Source organism: Gorilla gorilla, chromosome 1 (assembly GCF_029281585.2).
Source record: "Gorilla gorilla gorilla isolate KB3781 chromosome 1, NHGRI_mGorGor1-v2.1_pri, whole genome shotgun sequence".
NCBI lineage: Eukaryota > Metazoa > Chordata > Mammalia > Primates > Hominidae > Gorilla > Gorilla gorilla.
The window spans coordinates 50611514-50628666 of NC_073224.2; positions in this window are offsets into that span (position 1 = coordinate 50611514).

Consider the following 17153-nt stretch of genomic DNA (forward strand, 5'->3'; position numbering starts at 1 on the left):
AGGACCGGCTTTTCCACAGACTGTCCTCCATGCTGTCCTCCCACCTCAGGTGTCTGGTTACTGCCAGAACCATTTATTCCGACCCTCCATCTGGCCAACAGATTAAAAATCCCCCACAATGCAAAGGGCCCCTGCAGATGGCCGTGCACCTGGGAGTCCCGAATCCCTGGGCTGCAGGACCTGGCGTTGGACTTCCCTGCTTGGCTGACAGCCTTGGAACCTCCAGTTCATCTAACAGGGAACTGTAAAGCCGGCCCCTCATTAGAACAGCCTGCAGCCCAAGTCCACACTGAAAAGAGGTGGAGGTGCTAAACTGATGCCTGTAACTTAATATCTGGTGAGTTTGCCCACGCAGTGCACAAGAGACGCGCACTCAGCCACCGTATGTGACTGGCACTCACAGTTCTTCTCCCGAAAGCTACAGCTGCACACGGCGTACCCCATGCAGCCCTTCTCGGCAACCCTCGGGAGACATTCTCATGACTCGTCACCATCTGAATCCCTCGCTCTCGTCTGTCTCTGGTGAAGAACCTGGGTTCAGAGGCTTCCAGTCTCTTTTCCACACGGCAGCCTTAAAAATGTATATACTTTCAAATATAAAATGAAAACAGAAATGTTCTCCCTCAGTGCTTGCCAGTGCACTTAGAATATGACTCCAGCTGGTTCCCATGGTCTAGGAGGGATGTGGCCCTGTCCACCCCACCCATGACCTTGTCTCAGGTCGCCCTGCCCAGCTCTCTGCCTCCAGGAGCACTCCCCTCCCGACAGTTCTGAGAACTTTTTCTCTTCCTTGGAGTGCTTTTCTCTCCATACGCAGGATGGCTGGCCTTCATTTTTCTGGTTTTGGCTTAAATGTCGTCTTGGAGACATCCTCAATGACATCTCTGTCCAGAATACTTCTCCCCACACCCTTATTCCCCTAGATCCCTAGCTCCCTGCTCTTTTTTTTCCAGGACTCTTATCTCAATTTTTAATTGTATATTATTTTTTGTTGACTTGTTTTTCTTGTGTTTTCCCTGAAACAGTAAACTCCTTGAGGAAGGGATCATATATAGTCTAACCACACAGCCTCTGTCATAGTGCATGGCACATAGTAGTTGCTCAACAAGTACATGTTGAATGTCAATGAACAAATGTCAGGAAACAAATGTCAATCAAGTCATTTCCTGAATTCAGTGCCTTTTAGGGCAGTGGTCTCAGACTTTGTTGCACATTAGAATTACCTGGAAAGGTTTAAAAATACCTCCATAGCTATTAAATCAAAACCTCTAAGGGGTGAGACCAAAGCACCCATTTTTTAAAAAGTCTTCAGGTGATTCCAATGTGCAGCTAAGAACCCAGTGTTTAGAGCAGTGGTTCTTACATGTAGTCCTGGACGAGCCGTATCAGCCTCATGTGGGGACTCATTAGAAATGCACATTCTTTGGTCCTACCCAGATCTACTGAGTCAGAAATTCTAGTCAAGCCACTCTCCTGAGCCCTCCAGGGGATTCTGAGGCAGGCTAAAGTTCGATAACCACTGCTTTAAAGAAGGGGTCGTGCTGTCTCTACTCTTCGCCTGGTCATCTTTTGTTGGCATCAACAATAGGAAAATGGGACACTCTTTAGCAGGATGACCACTGTCCCAGTTTGTGGGGGACTGTCCCTGTTTTACTGAAAGTTTCACATCCCAGGAAATCCCTCATTCCCCAGCAACCAAGACAGTTGGTCCCCCTACTATTTAGAACTCTTTTGATTGAAATACCAGATCCACCGGACAAGTTGAGTAAGTGTGATAAGTGCATTAGTAGGTTTTAAAATGTTAATGCGATCTAATATCCCTGTGATGGCTCCTCTGAGTCCTGGGGGATAGCTGTGTGGCCATCAGGTATGCCTGGTCGCCATGGCTCCCACTTCAGATGTCTGCAGAAAGCAAACATTGCTATGCCTTGCTCAGGTCCACCTCACTTAGTGCTATACATGGATAATTTGGTTTTGTTTTTCAAAGGAGGGCACCACAGTGTTATAAAACAATTCTTAGAGACTCCCACTACCACCTATGTAGTCGCATAAATGACTTAGAAGAAAGTGAAAATAAAGCTGTCTATTTTTTTACAGGCAACAAAATGATGACATCATTCACAGGTTGCAAAGGCCTCATCTGAGAGCAGCAGGAACTTATTTTTTTTCTCTCTCTCTCTCTTCAAAATGTATTTACTTTTAGATTTTCCAGTTAGGTGGGTATGCTACAGGAAAGCCCAGAAATGTGGCTTCGGATTAAAATTGCAAACCTGGATCTACCTAGATTTCTTTCCAAACCAATGTTTACAAATGAATTTAAAACCTAAACGCCCAAGGGAGTCAAAGAAAGAATTCCAAGTTCCTTTTAACTCAAAGGTTGGATTCAAGGTGAGTTTAAGCTTTCTGATGGTGACAGCTAGGATTATTTGGAGGTGATTTATGACCAAGGGAGAAAATGATGACCTGCCTAATTCTCTGCCCCCCAGAAAACCAGTCTCTCAGCCGAGACTACTTAAACAGATGAAATGGGAGAGTTCCCTGACCCCCCCTCGCAGGATGTGTGATGGGGGGTGGCTCATATGTTCAGCCGCTGGGTGCTCAAACCCCTTACAGGAAGGGGAGCATGCAGACAGTCAGGTGCAGGAGTCAGGGTGAGCGCTTTTTGGGCTCCAGCCCCATGGTTTTGTCTATGGGTGGGTGTCTGCAACTCCCAAAGCCCAAGTGGGCGTGTGTTACAGTGCTCTCTTTTAGCCTTGCTGTCCAGGGATGGCTTAAGTGTTAGACAGCTCAGTAGACACTCTTGGTACCCAGGTCCTTGTCCGGTGTCCAGGAAGAATCAGGTCACACACAGATTTGAAGGATGAATGCAGGGGTTTTATTGAGTGGTGGAGGTGGCTCTCAGTAGGATGGATGCGGAGTTAGAAGGGGGATGGAGTGGGAAGATGATCTTCCCCTGGAATTTGAATGTCCAGTGGCCGATCTCCTCTCTAAATGCCCCCAGCTGAATTCCTCTTGATGTTCAGACATTCCTTTCCTTCCCTCTGCCACCTTGCTCCGCCCTTCTTCTGCTTTTCTGTCTGTCTCCTCATCTCCCTGTGAAGCCTGGGGTTTATCAACTTTGGGGCATGAAAACAGGAATGCCTGTTCCCATTTAGGGCCATGGATTTCCAGGCTTGAGGGTGGGGACTTTGCCAGGGAACTACCCTCTTCTACCCAGTATTTTCCTTTCTCCTGTCTATATCACAAACACATTGGCAAGTTCAACCTGGTCCAAACTCTGGGCCTTACCCTCCTTCAGAAAAGGAAAGGTGAGAACACTTGATTCAGTTTCAGGTCAGTCTTGTTGGCGAATCCTGACCATTGGAGTGGGTCAACATTCATCAAGTGTCTGTGTTGGTGGTTGCGGAGGCTGCATCTGATGAAATTCTCACAGGAATTCTGGGAGTAGTGCACAACCAGTGTGAACACCTCCACTTGACAGGTGAGAAGACCGAGGCTCAGAGAAGTCCTTTGACTTGAATAAGATCACATATCTAGCATTCAGCAAAAGTAGGATTGGAGTCTGATGTCCTGACTTCCAGTTCAGTGCCAACGGACAGCTATCTTAATTCCAGCAATCAGATTCTGGAATATTTCCTTGTTACTACCACCATCACCACTCCTACTATTACCTCTACTCCTGTTAATTCCTCCCCCATTACCATTACATTTGCAATGACTATTTTAGTATTTACTATGAACCAGGCATAGTCCTAAACCCTATTCACACATAATCTCATTTATTCCTCTCAACAGCCTCATTTCATAGGGATGTGGACTGAGACTTAGAGAGGTTAAGTAACTTGCCTGATCAAGCTGAGGTTTGAGCCTCGGTCCATTTGGCTGTGAAGGCTGAGCTCTAAAATAGCTATCACATAGTGCGCTCCTCACCAAATGCCATGCCTGAATCTCCTCTCTGTTTCTCAAGGTTGAATTCCTGCCTGGGTTATTTGTCTGGGTTATTTGTCCCTGGAATTCTGGACCTGCTTGGTTTCTCCCATTCCTTCAGGACATTCTCGTCTCTGACTCTGATTAGATCCCTGCTGCCCTCAGCTCATGACCACAACCTCTCTTTCACTAGGGGTCCTGTTAGCTAAACCACTCATTATCTATGGCTGCCAGAATTCTCCCCTTTGGGTAAAATTTCTACCTTCTCAGTTAAAATTTTTCCCTACCTGCTACTAGTGGTTTCTTTTGAGATGTATCCCCCTTTACCTAACAGCAAGTACTATCTACTACTACCATCTTCCTTATTTCTCATAATGCAGAATGAAGACAGCCCCAAGTCTCCTTACCCCACTCTGATAGGGGTACTCAACCTCCAGGTCTGTGGTCTCCAATTACACCATTTCCCTTTCACAAAGGTCTAGAACAATTTATTCTTTTTTTTTTCTAGTTCTTCTTGAGCTAGATTTATTTACTTACTTATTTATTTTTTTAAAAATTAAAAAAAATTTTGTGGGTACATAGTAGGTGTACATATTTATGGGGTACATGAGATGTTTTGATACAGGCATGCAATGTGAAGTAAGCACATCATGGGGAATAGGGTATTCTTTCCCTCAACCATTATCCTTTGTGTTACAATCCAATTACACTCTTTAAGTTATCTTAAAATGTACAATTAAACACTTTATCCTTAACTTCTCGGGAAAAGGGTTGGGAGGACCATCATTCATATGTTTACATGGAGTGGTAATTTTGTGAATGTTCGTTTGTATGTCTGTCATTCTATCAGGAAAAAGCCTGCTGGGCACGTGCATTCTCTACTGTCTCTCCATTCAAGAAACAGGGAGGAGCTGTCTCCCTGGGAGGGCTTGGGGGCCCTCTCCCCTTTCCTCCAAACACCCAACTACTTATCTGAGGGGAAGCAAGTAAACTAGTAATTACAATAACTGTGCTAAGTTTTATCCATGGTCTTCGCCCAATGGTGTGGACTCAGAGAAGAAAGGGTCGAACCCTGCCTGAATAGTTAAGGGAAGGCATCATGGAGGAGGTGACATTTGAGTTTTGAGTTTTGAGGAGTGGGCAAGGGTTCTTAGTGTTTTAAGGTTTCTCTGTGTTGAGATTTTACTATCAATTTATAGCTTTTCACATTTACTAAAAATTCCACCCAACCCAGCCCTTCAAACTTTATTCAATAAGTTCTATGGACAAATGTTCGCTGGTACGGAGATGGCAAAAGAATGTAAGATATGATCACGACCTTTCAGGAGCTTACAGTTTTTTTGCCAGCATACCTACATGTGTAACAGTTACATAACTTTTCAAGATCGTTGGTTTGTTAAGTCCTTGAACAGGAACTGTGGCTATCTTATTCACTGCCCTGTCTCTGATTCCTGAATATTGTACCTGGGATTCAGTAAGTCCTCATTAAAGTCTGACCAAGTATAGGAATGAATGATAAATGCTTAGTGAGTGGGGAAGATTTGATTTGGACCTAAAAGGCAGGGTCATGTTTGGATAAACAGAGGGAAAAGCATACACTATCTTGCCTTCCTTCACGTTTTTTGCATGCAGGTTGGTGTCACCAACTACATTACATGGACCATATTTTATGCATCTTTTATAGCCAAAGTGATATGGTGTGGATGTGTGTCCCCTCCACATCACGTGTTGAAATGTGATTCTCAATGTTGGAGGTGGGGCCTAGCAGGAGGTGTTGGATAATAGGAATGGATCCCTCATGAATGACTTAGTCCGCTCCCCATGGCAATGAGTGAGTTCTTGATCTGTTAGTTCATGCAAGAGTTGGCTGTTTCAAGGAGGCTGGCACCTCCTCCTCTCTCTCTTGCTCCCTCTTTTGCCACAAGACAGACCAGCTCCTCTTCCCTTCCGCCATGACTAAAAGCTTCCTGAGGCCTCACCAGAAGCTGAGTGGATGCTGATGCCATGCTTGTCCAGCCTGTGGAACCGTGAGCCGAAGAAATATCTTTTAAAAATAAACTACCCAGCCTCAGGTATTCCTTTATAGCAACACAAAATGGACTAACACACAAAGAGAACTAGGCACTTAGTAAATGATTATACATGTCAGTTAGATTCAAGGGCAAGCTAGAGTCTTATCCATCCTTACTGAAAAGCTACACAAATATTGGTGATGGGAGAGGATGAGACTCATGTGAAATGTTCCCAAGTTTTTTGTCTGCCCAAGCTGAGCTAACTTGTGTATAATCTGCATATTAGTGGAAAAACATGTGTTAATTGATTATCTACAGGGCACATGTGTGTGTATATAACATAGGCATTGTCACCATGTTTATGGAGCTTACAATTCTGCAGTTGAACAAGACAGACAATACAGCCAAGCATTATTAGTTGATGATAACTTCAGTTGATGACCTCAAGAGTCTCAAAAGCATATTGAGTATTTTGGCAGGTTAATCTGGGCATATTCCCCGAAGGAGGAGAAAGGTCTCTAGCTATTATTATTATTATTATTATTTTTTTTTTTTTTATTTTTTTTTTTGAGACAAAGTCTCACTCTGTTGCCCAGGCTCGAGTGCGGTGGTGAGATCTTGGCTCACTGCAACCTCTGCCAGCCGGGTTCAAGCAATTCTCGTGCTTCAGCTCCTGAGTAGCTAGGATTACAGGTGCCCGCCACCACGCCCGGCTAATTTTTGTATTTTAGTAGAGACAGGGTTTCACCATGTTGGCTAAGCTGGTCTCAAAATTTCTGACCTCAGGTGATCCGCCTGCCTCGGCTTCCCAAAGTGCTGGGATTACAGGCGTGAGGCACCGCGCCTGGCCTTTAACTATTATTGAAAGCTGTGATTATTAAGTTTCCCTGAAAAGGTCACAATTTCCTAGAATTTCTCACTTTTCTTGTTATCCATGCTTTTCTTTTTTAGGCTGGTATAACAATAGCTGTAGCCCCTTGCTGGGTCAGATTGCTGATTTGTTGCATCTTGGAAGAATAACCCTTGCTTCACTACTGATAGGTTTGTGTTATGGATACTCTGTGTTACTATTTGTTTTGTTAATATCAAACTGTAATGATTAGAATTTTGGAAGACCATTTCCCTGAGGTCAGGTTCTCTGGAGTACACCTGGGAAAGTGGAAAGTATAAACAGAGCAGGGGAGGGTTTCAAAATTCACTGGACTCGGATTGTACAACTCTGTCCTATGAATGAGCAAGAACTAGGTGGGATTCTATAGAATGGGATCTAGGTAGCTAGAAAGGGCAAAGGTGAAGCATTAGATGTATTAGCAGTCAGGGAGAAACTACCAAGCAAATCCAAAATATTCTGTTTGTACTGGGAAAGTCTGTTTTGTGAATCCAGAGTCATCCCCAGCGGGAATAAAATTCTTCCTTTTATAGCCGTCCAACTCTCTCCCAAATCCTTTCATTCCATCCCCACTCTGCACCAGCAAGGGATCCCACTCTCCCACCACTAGGAAGTTATCCCTCAGGTTTAAGATATTTATAGCACCAGGCATTCTCTTTGAAAAATATAAGAGAAATAGTGCCTTATGGAAATGATTTTCTGTTTTTTCTTTTAACAGAAAACTCACTTTTTGTCCCTAATAATAAAAACTGCTCTGGCCGAAGCAGGGGCAGGGGCCTGGGCCTTCCCCCTTGGCCTCACCCTTGCTGGCCCTTGAGACACTTGGGTGGAAGCCAGAGGCTTCCAGGAAAGCTGTTTCAAAAGCTTTGCTGCAAACCAACCAACTATACAAACTCATTATTGGGACAGTTGGGGAAATTTGAATATTGACTGGGTGTTAGAGGATGTTTAGTAATTATTGTTCATTTTGTCAGATGTGATAATGTTATAATGGTTATGTGAGACAACATCCTGATTTTTTAAAGCTTCCTATTTCATGATGCTTGAGATTTGCATAAAAATGAAGTGAATATGCGCTGGGCACAGTGGCTCACGCCTGTAATCCCAACAGTTTTGGAGGCCGAGGCGGGTGGATCAATTGAGATCAGGAGTTTGAGACCAGTCTGGCCAACATGGTGAAACCCCGTCTCTAGTAAAAATACAAAAATTAGCCAGGTGTGGTGGTGCACGCTTGTGATCCAAGCTACTTGGGAGGCTGAGGCAAGAGAATCGCTTGAACCTGGGAAGCAGAGGTTGCAGTGAACCAATATCACACCACTGCCCTCCAACCTGGGCGACAGAGCGAGACTTCGTCTCCAAAACAAATTGAAAGAAAAAAACGAAAATGAAGTGAATATGGCAAAATGAAAATAATGTTAAATTGAGGTGGTGGGTTATGGGCTCATTACAATCTTCTCTCTGAAAAATGTAAAAGCAATGCTTCAAGCTGGTAGTCGTAGGCATCCTAGGAGGGATAGGTTTATTGGCACAGTTTTCCTTTGAGACTTTGGGTGCCAGTCTAGAGCAGGGCACAGAGGAAATACAGGGGTCAGCTACATTCATCTGCTCACTCACCACCCATGGGTGCTGGCAGGGCATCAAACTACACCCCAAAACTCTCCCCTAGTGTAACTCTTTACTCAACCTAATTAAAGGATGTGTAACATTTTTACCATTAGCAGCGGGGCTAACTACATGCACATCCACCCCCACCACCTGCAGCTGTCTGGCCCCTCCTGCCTGTCTTGCTCGAGTGGGCAAAATCCCCAATCCCTACCCAGCACGCCCCCATTCCCTATATGCCCTGCCCTAAGCTAGCACCTGCTGCCTCAAAGGAATATTGAGCTGATAAAAGTGTTCCTTCTCTCCTCCCCTACCTCATCTCCCTTTCCTGGGCATCCAGGGATCTGAAGAGAGCACCTCTGGTTACTAGGAAGCTGCTAGATGCGTACTGGGCAATAGTACTGCTTTCTCATTTCAGAGACCCACCCGAGACTGCTGACTGGCCGAACGCCAGCACTGTTCTCACATCTCCTTGCTCTGCCCTCTGCTACCAGCCAGCCCAGGAAGCTGAGATGTAGCATCAGAGAGGCAAGAGACTTCTGAAATCAAGAAGTGCAGCCTCCCAAACAGAGCAAGGATCACTGCAGGCATATCTGATGGGTGGTCACCTGGTGCCTGCTAAAATGTTTCCATTGGAGATTGTTTCCACAAACATTTACGTAGTACTCCTCTGGGTCAGGCACAGAGGAAGGCACTAATCAGGGTCAGAGCCCAGGGACAGTAAGAGCTCAGTAGCAAACTGCACCAGGACCCACCAGTCTCCTATTGCAGACGTCCGCAGCGGGGGCTGGAAGCCACAGCACCCAAAACTCCGGACAGGCCCATCTCCCTCTAGCAGCAAAAAGGTGGCTGGCTGGCAGATGAATCTATCCCTTGGTAAGGATGCCACTGTTTGAGTTTTGCCTGATTAGCTCCTCAGTTTTATAATACCAGGAGCCCAGTTTTATTAATGGTCCTGGGGGTTATAGACCTGTGATAACCTATCCTCGTAAGAAACATGCATGCCGGCCAGGTGTGGTGGCTCACGCCTGTAATCCGAGCACTTTGGGAGGCCGAAGAGGGCGGAGCGAGGTCAGGAGATCGAGACCATCCTGACCAACATGGTGAAACCCCATCTCTACTAAAAATACAAAAAATTAGCTGGGCGTGGTGGTTCATGCCTGCAGTCCTAGCTACTCGGGAGGCTGAGGCAGGAGAATCGCTTGAACCCAGGAGGCAAAGGTTGCAGTGAGCTGAGATCGTGCCACTGCACTCCAGCCTGGGCAACACAGCAAGACTCTGTCTTAAAAAAAAAGAAAAGAAAAAAGAAACATGCATGCTAAGAGGCCAATTTACAAATGAGTCATGAACAAGCACAGCTGTCCGGCAACCAGAATATTCACGTTTGCTTTCCAAGACACACATTTCCTGGTGTGGAATTTATAACTAGGAGGTTGCTTGGTGAGCATGAAATTAGCTCAAAGGGTGGGGAGGGCTGTGGAAGAAGCTGAGGGAGAGCTATCCTTGGACTTTACAACAGAACACCTGTTTCCACGAACGGGGTTTCCCTTGAGTGGACTCTTTTCCTTGATATGCCTTTTCTAATAGCCACATAACACCATCTCGAAAGGTTACAACTTTCTTCATATCAGCTATGTTTCTCATTGTGTTTTCCTGAGGTATCCCTGATACTCTGCGGGAAGGTAGGTGACTGTACCCAGGACAGCACCATGGCCCAGGGCTTTCTTCAGTACTAGTTCTGGTATTTGTATACAGATGTGTAGGGGTGAGGGTGGGGGCAGAGGAGACAGTTTGGCAACTCTTCCCTTTTTCTGGTTCTGTGTGATGTTGACAGGTGTCATAACAGGGCTCATAAATGTAAATGCAACAGGGTCCAGGTATGTAGCATAAAGTAAACAAGCTGAATAAAACAATCTCAATAGAAACTTGAATATAAATATTCTTCTTTGTGCTCTTTTTCTTTTCTTTTTCTTTTTTTCTTTCTTTTTTTTTTTTTTTTTTTTTTTGAGATTGTGTCTCACTCTGTCACCCAGGCTGGAGTGCAGTGGCACGATCTTGGCTCACTGCAACTTCTGCCTCCCGAGTTCAAGCAATTCTCTTGCCTCAGCCTCTGGAGTAGCTGGGACTATAGGCACGTGCCATTATGCTTAGCTAATTTTTGTATTTTTTAGTAGAGATGGAGTTTCACCATGTTGGCCAGGCTGGTCTTGAACTCCTGACCTCAAGTGATCTGCCCACCTGGGCCTCCCAAAGTGCTGGGATTATAGGCGTGAGCCACCGCGCCTGGACTTTCATGCTGTTTACCACAAGAAAAAAATAATACAGACATGAAGATAATGGCAATGAATGCTCAGTGGGGTGAGCGGGCAGTGGTGAGTTCTGGGGACTCTGGTAAGCTGGGGCGGGCACACCCCTTTGCAAGATGACTACTGCTCAACTCCAGCAGACTGTGACCAGGTGAGAACGAGGCCCTGAAGTTACCAGGTCTGATTTTTTTTCAAGAGAAGTTGGTAAACTGGATTTTTAGGTGAAATCACTTGATTTTTAAGTGTTGGCAGTCAACTCAAACTAATTTTAAAAATGCTTCATGATGCTGGGCACGGTGGCTCACACCTGTAATCCCAGGACTTTGGGAGGTTGAAGTGGGCGGATTGCCTGAAGTCCGGAGTTTGAGACCAGCCTGGTCAACGTGGCAAAACCCCGTCTCTACTAAAAATACAAAAATTAGCCAGGCATGATGGTTCGTGCCAATAGTCCCAGCTACTCGGGAGGCTGAGGCAAGAGAGTCACTTGTACCTGGGAAGCGGAGGTTGCAGTGAGCCAAGATCACACACTGTACTCCAGCCTGGGTGACAGAGCGAGACGCCGTCTCAAAAAACAAAAAAACAGAAAACAAGCCAAAAAAAACTTCATTAAAGAAAACAAAACATATCCAGGCCAGATTCAGTATGCAACTTCTGCCTTATATATAAAAGGACCCCATGATTAAATGTTTTAGGAAATGCTAATTTCAAAAAATAAAATAGAAAAATATAGACAGATTTTTGTTGTTTTTTAATCATAGACATTCTGAGGGCCTTTCAGAGAGCGATGTGTGTTTGAAGCTCCAATTCAGTCTCCTTGGCTTCACTCAGTCACAGCATCTCCTCAAGTCAGTATCTAAAGACTGCCATGTGCAGCCATTTCCAGGGGATCCTTTGGCTTTGTGTCGGCCAGTGGCATTTTCTGGCCCTTTCCTCTAAGTCAAGGGATGCATTCTCTGAGGACTCAGAGCCCTACACACCCGACGCTGACTGCGGAGGAACACAGGAGCGGAAGCAACCTGCCCTGGCTCTGGAGGGATATTCACATTTTTTGTGTGTGTGTGCAGCTCACTTGTCTGGATTCTAGAACAGTCTGTGCTGAGTTCAACTTTACCCAGAAGCGGCAGGCCCTCTGCCCCTGTCAGGCTCATCTCCTGTCAGTGTCTTCCCCCTTCTTACTTTCATTCTATGTTCAACACCCCATGTGAAATCTGGCTAAAAGGTCACCACCACCAACCCCTCCCAAAAGATCCCCTGACTTATTTCACCCACTCTGCCTCCCTAGCTAGTCCTGACTACCCCATAGGAAGACTAGGTCCATATTTAGGGCCCAGCAAAGCAGAGGAATAAAAAAAAAAAAATAGAAAAGGGCAGCTTTAGTAAATTTATCCAGAATATTGCAACTGGAATATCTAGAGGGAAGCTTATAAAATTTCAGTACGCATATGAGCTTTCAGTATTGCTTTTTATTTTTTTATTTTTTATTTTTTTGAGACAGAGTCTCACTCTGTCCCCCAGGCTGGAGTACACTCGTGTGATCTTGGCTCACTGCAACCTCCGCCTCCTGGGTTCAAGCGATTCTCCTGCCTCAGCCCCCCGAGTAGCTGGGACTAAAGGTGTGCGCCACCATGCCTGGATAATTTTTGTATTTTTAGAAGAGAAAGATTTTCGCCATGTTGTCCAGGCTGGTCTTGAACTCCTGAACTCATGTGATCCGCCCACCTAGGTCTCCCAAAGTGCTGGGATTACAGCCATGAGCCACTGCACCAGGCCTGTGCTAGTCTTGATATCACTGGGTCGCCTGCTCCTCAGGATCTGGAGAAGACCCTCCGGAACCCCCACCCCATATATTCTGTGAATCCATATGCCCTTGCTTACTCCCTGTCACCTTGGCTCCAATGTGTAGCTCTGCCACATTCTGCATTTTGCAATTTTTTCTTCCTCTCTGCCTCAACATTTGGCAGAAATATAGGACACGACTTTTTCTCAATCCCCTCCCGTCTTCTCAAACGTGTCTACATGAGGCATCTATGTGTGGAGGGGAGCCAGGGATGGCATGTGTACATCACAGGGCCATTAGAGCGCACAGCTAAAATTAAACTTCCCAGTTCTTAAAATGCACAGGTACCATTCCTGCTGACTCCGCACTGGCGTTCAGCCACAGTGCCGGCCCTCTCTCCCTCCTCCTCTCTCTAACTCCTCCTCACTTTCCAAATCCTGTTAATTCTTCATGTTACTGGTTTAACCATCTCTTCCTTGCTGCCTTCCAGATCATACCACCAGGGCCTTACCTCTATCTCCCTGGAGCTTATTAGGTCTTTTCCTAAGCAAAGGCAATTCTTTTCTAAGAGAGATCCTAGTGTTAGTTTTATGAATAGCAATTTTTCTAGGAACCTCACCCACTTGGCCTAGCCTTTGCCCCCAAGGGAGCCCCTGCAGCACCTTTGGGGAACTCTTGGGTTCCACTTTGAAAACTGATGGGCTACTTTTTTTTTTTTTTTTTTTTGAGACAAGGGGCTTGCTCTGTCACCTAGGCTGGAGTGCAGTGGCACAGCCAAGGCTAACTGCAGCCTCAATCTCCCAGGCTCAAGTGATCCCCAGGGCTCAAGTGATCCTCTAGCCTCAGCCTCCCAAGTAGCTGGACTATAGGTGTGCACCACTATCTCTGGCTAATTTTTTTTGGTAGAAATGGGTTTCACTATGTTGTCCAGGTTGGTCTTAAACTCCTGAGTTAAAGTGATCCTCCCACCTTAGCTTCCCAAAGTGCTGGGATTACAGGCATAAGCCACTGCCCCCAGCCAGCCTAGATCATTTTTGAGAGCCTTTCCATGTTTCAAGCTCCGTGAGTCTATGATTCCTGGATTTGAAGTCTGTGTGACTGATAAAATCAGGCAGAAATGCAAAGCTGAGAAGAACGCTTGGCTTGGAATGGTGATTCTCAAGATTTTTATACTCAGAATCCCTTTATACTCCCTAGGAGAACCCCAAAGCATTTTTGTTCTTATCCCTTATATCAGTCTTTATATGCTGTGTGATCTTGGTGTAGTAATTAGCTCCTCTGAATCTCAATGCCTGTCTTAAAATTAGGACTGAAATATCCACTAGGAAGGACTACGGTGAGAATTAAATGAGATAATGTAAGATCAAAGTAATTTTTCAATTCTAAAGGATTATGTAAATGTTACTTGTTATTAGTATTATTGGTTCTATTAAGGAGATAATGGAGATGCTGCAGCTGTATGTCACCTTCTCTAAGTACCCAGGAGCAGCAAGAAACACTGAATTTTGGAGTCTTATCTGGAAAAGACTTGGAATTGTAATCCCCCACTTACTGACTGTAAGAGCCTTGGGTAAGTCACTCAACCTCTCTGAATCATTTCAATTTACTCACCATCGTGGGGGTGGGAAAGGAAAATAATACAGGGTTTATTTTCCAGGCTTATAGCAAGAATCTGGAATCATGTCTTGATAGAGCTGGCACCAGGTAGATACTAAAAAGCGAACAAAATCTAGTCTGTGCTTCTTTCCAACGTACTGGTTCACTTAAATCTGCCCTCCTATGCAATATTTTGTCAGGAATATCTTTATTTCATCAAAAGTTCACTATAGAAATGTACCAGCAATTCCACTTTAGACTGGTCCTTTAAAAATATATTTTTGGCTATACAATGACTTTTTTTTTTTTTTTCATTGAGGGGATCAGGACACCAGATTCTGAAGGTAGAAGTGTGTTAAAGACCAGACTTGAATTTAAGCCAGATCATAGGAAGGGAACATGGCATGGACCAGTATGGGAGGCATCTCAAAGAGGGACATTATCTCTCTGAATGAGATTGCTCACCTACGATCCCACCACCCTGAAGCCTGGCCTGCTGTATGACATTCAGACATCCTCTGTCCGGGCAGTTGCCAATCCTGGTTGTTGAGTGGGACTCTGACTTGGAATCTGTGCCCACAAATCTGGCCCACGACCTTCCCCTTTAGCTCTGAATTTTCAGAATTAGAGTCCCTCCTTGGGTTGGGTGCTATTTTTCAGAAGGCCTGTTTTAAACATCGGTATCACCTGAGAAGAATAACAGCTCAGCATATATTCCTCAGCACGTAGCCCTAACAGCTCAGCATGGGTCAAGATATTGTGGAATTGTACCATCATAGGACCCTAAAAGACGTACTGCAAGGACCTTAGTGATCAACCAATTTAACTACCTTGTTTTATATAAGAGAAAACTGAGGCCAGAGTGATGAAGTGACTTTATCAAGGGTATACTGAGTCATTGGCAGTACCGAGAGGAGAACTCAGGTTTCCCCATTTCAGGTCCAGTGTTTCTTTCCCCCATATCTGCCATCCATCCCTCCTTCCAATAAAGGGCTATTGAGAACCCATTATGTGCCAGGAATTATGGTGAGAGCTGGGGATACAGAGGTCCCTAATAGACAACTCGGCCTTCATGCTGCCTACCTGTGCACATTGGCTACATGGATTAATGAACTCACCTGCCCTCTGCCACCATCAGTGGGCACAGAATTGGTAAGTGTTGATGGGAAGATAAATGAAGAAGGATGTCTGTAACACAGGCTGCCACTTACCCATCCACCAACCCAACCTGAGCAGTAACACTTGCTATGGGGGAATGCACATGAGAATATTGGGAACATGGCAGGATTGGCGGGGGGCAGGTTGTGGGGCAGGAAGTAGAAGGAAAAAAGAAGCACAGGTCTCTGAAAGCAGGCTTAGGAAGACACTGAAGCCAAACCTCCCTCCTCCTGTTGTAGCTGAAGGAGAGGAACCAGGCGTGTACTTGAGCCAACTTAATGATGAGTCTTGCTTAAGACTCTACTTCTCTAGAGGATCAAGGAAGCTCTGGCACTGAATACAAGAATAGGAGGAAGCTGGACTCAGCAGCCGTCCCCAGCCTCCCACCTCTTGGGCTCAGCAGCTGTGCACCTCCCTGCTCCTGCACCCTGGACCCCTCCCTCCACAGGGCTCCCAGCCTCAAACAGTCAAGCTCACAAGTTGGCTGGGGCCAGCTTTCCCAGAAACTAGAAAGCTATGCTATGCATCTATCGTCTGTGAATCACTGCCCTCAGGTCATTAAGGAAACTTACTGGAGGTCTGATAGCTACAACGAGCTTAAAGGAAAAACTAAAACTTTTTCATGAACTGATAATAACTAGTTGAAAGTTTCAACTGTTCTCCCAAAGGAGTCAAGGGTGGTGTTATTTGAGCATAGTAAGATTGCCTCCTCTTCTAAGAAGTCATGTCAGAGAGCTAAGTACGTACCCCTGGAGACTCCAGCCCCATTGCCAATGAAACTATCTCGTACTAACTCTGCCTCTCCCCCCTTGGAGCTGAGGTCTGCCGAGGGGCTTCCAGGGAGAGTGTTCCTATTCCATAAAGAGCTACTACCCCTCTCTAGATTCCAGGATGCCTAGGCACTAGAGAGGGAAAGCCCTTTATAGAGTTCCTCTGTGTTTCTGGCTGCCAGGATGCCTAGGCACTAGATCCCCTCACAGGCCTGAGAGCCTCCCAAAACCACTGTACACACATATGCCCCTGATCCGATGGGGCGACTGAAATTCTTACCACTATTTGAGTCATTTCTCTGATCTACTCTCTAAAAGCCCCTATAAAAACACAAATCATATACTATACAAATTATTACACAGCCCATCGTAGAAGTTTAGTTGGCTTTATTGGCTCCAGGGCTGAATGTTTTGCTCTAAGGCAGTGAATCAGAATCACTGTGGGTGAGGCTTAGGCATTTTACAATTTGTCCTGGAGATTTGAATCTGCAACCAGGATGAGGAACTGCTGCCCTCAGGGAGTGGTGCACAGAAGGGGAAAAAAGAGACTTAGGTCCCGGCCCTCCCCTGCTCCAGTCTAGACCATCTCTGTGCAATGTTAAGAATACCATTTGTAGGCTGGGCGTGGTGTCTCAAGCTTGTAATCCCAGCACTTTGGGAGGCCGAGGCAGGCGGATCACCTAAGGTCGGGAATTCAAGACCAGCCTGACCAACACGGAGAAACCCAGTCTCTACTAAAAATACAAAAATTAGCTGGGTGTGGTGGCGCATGCCTGTAATCCCAGCTACTCGGGAGGCTAAGGCAGAAGAATCGCTTGAACCCGGGAGGTGGAGGTTGTGGTGAGCCAAGATCCTACTGTTGCACTCCAGCCTGGGAGACAAGAGCAAAACTCTGTCTTAAAAAAAAAAAAAAAAAAAAAAAAAAAAGAACTCCACCTGTCTCTTTGGCTTTCAGTTTGGACTTTCTTCTGGGAAATGAGAGAATGGGACTTGATGATCTTTGAGGTCCTTTCCATAGTCCTCAGCCTCTTGGCCAGAACCAAAAGATGAGTCTCTTTCAACTGCAACATTTTGTGACTGTACAAGTTATTTTATGATTAGAAGAGCCAAATGGAG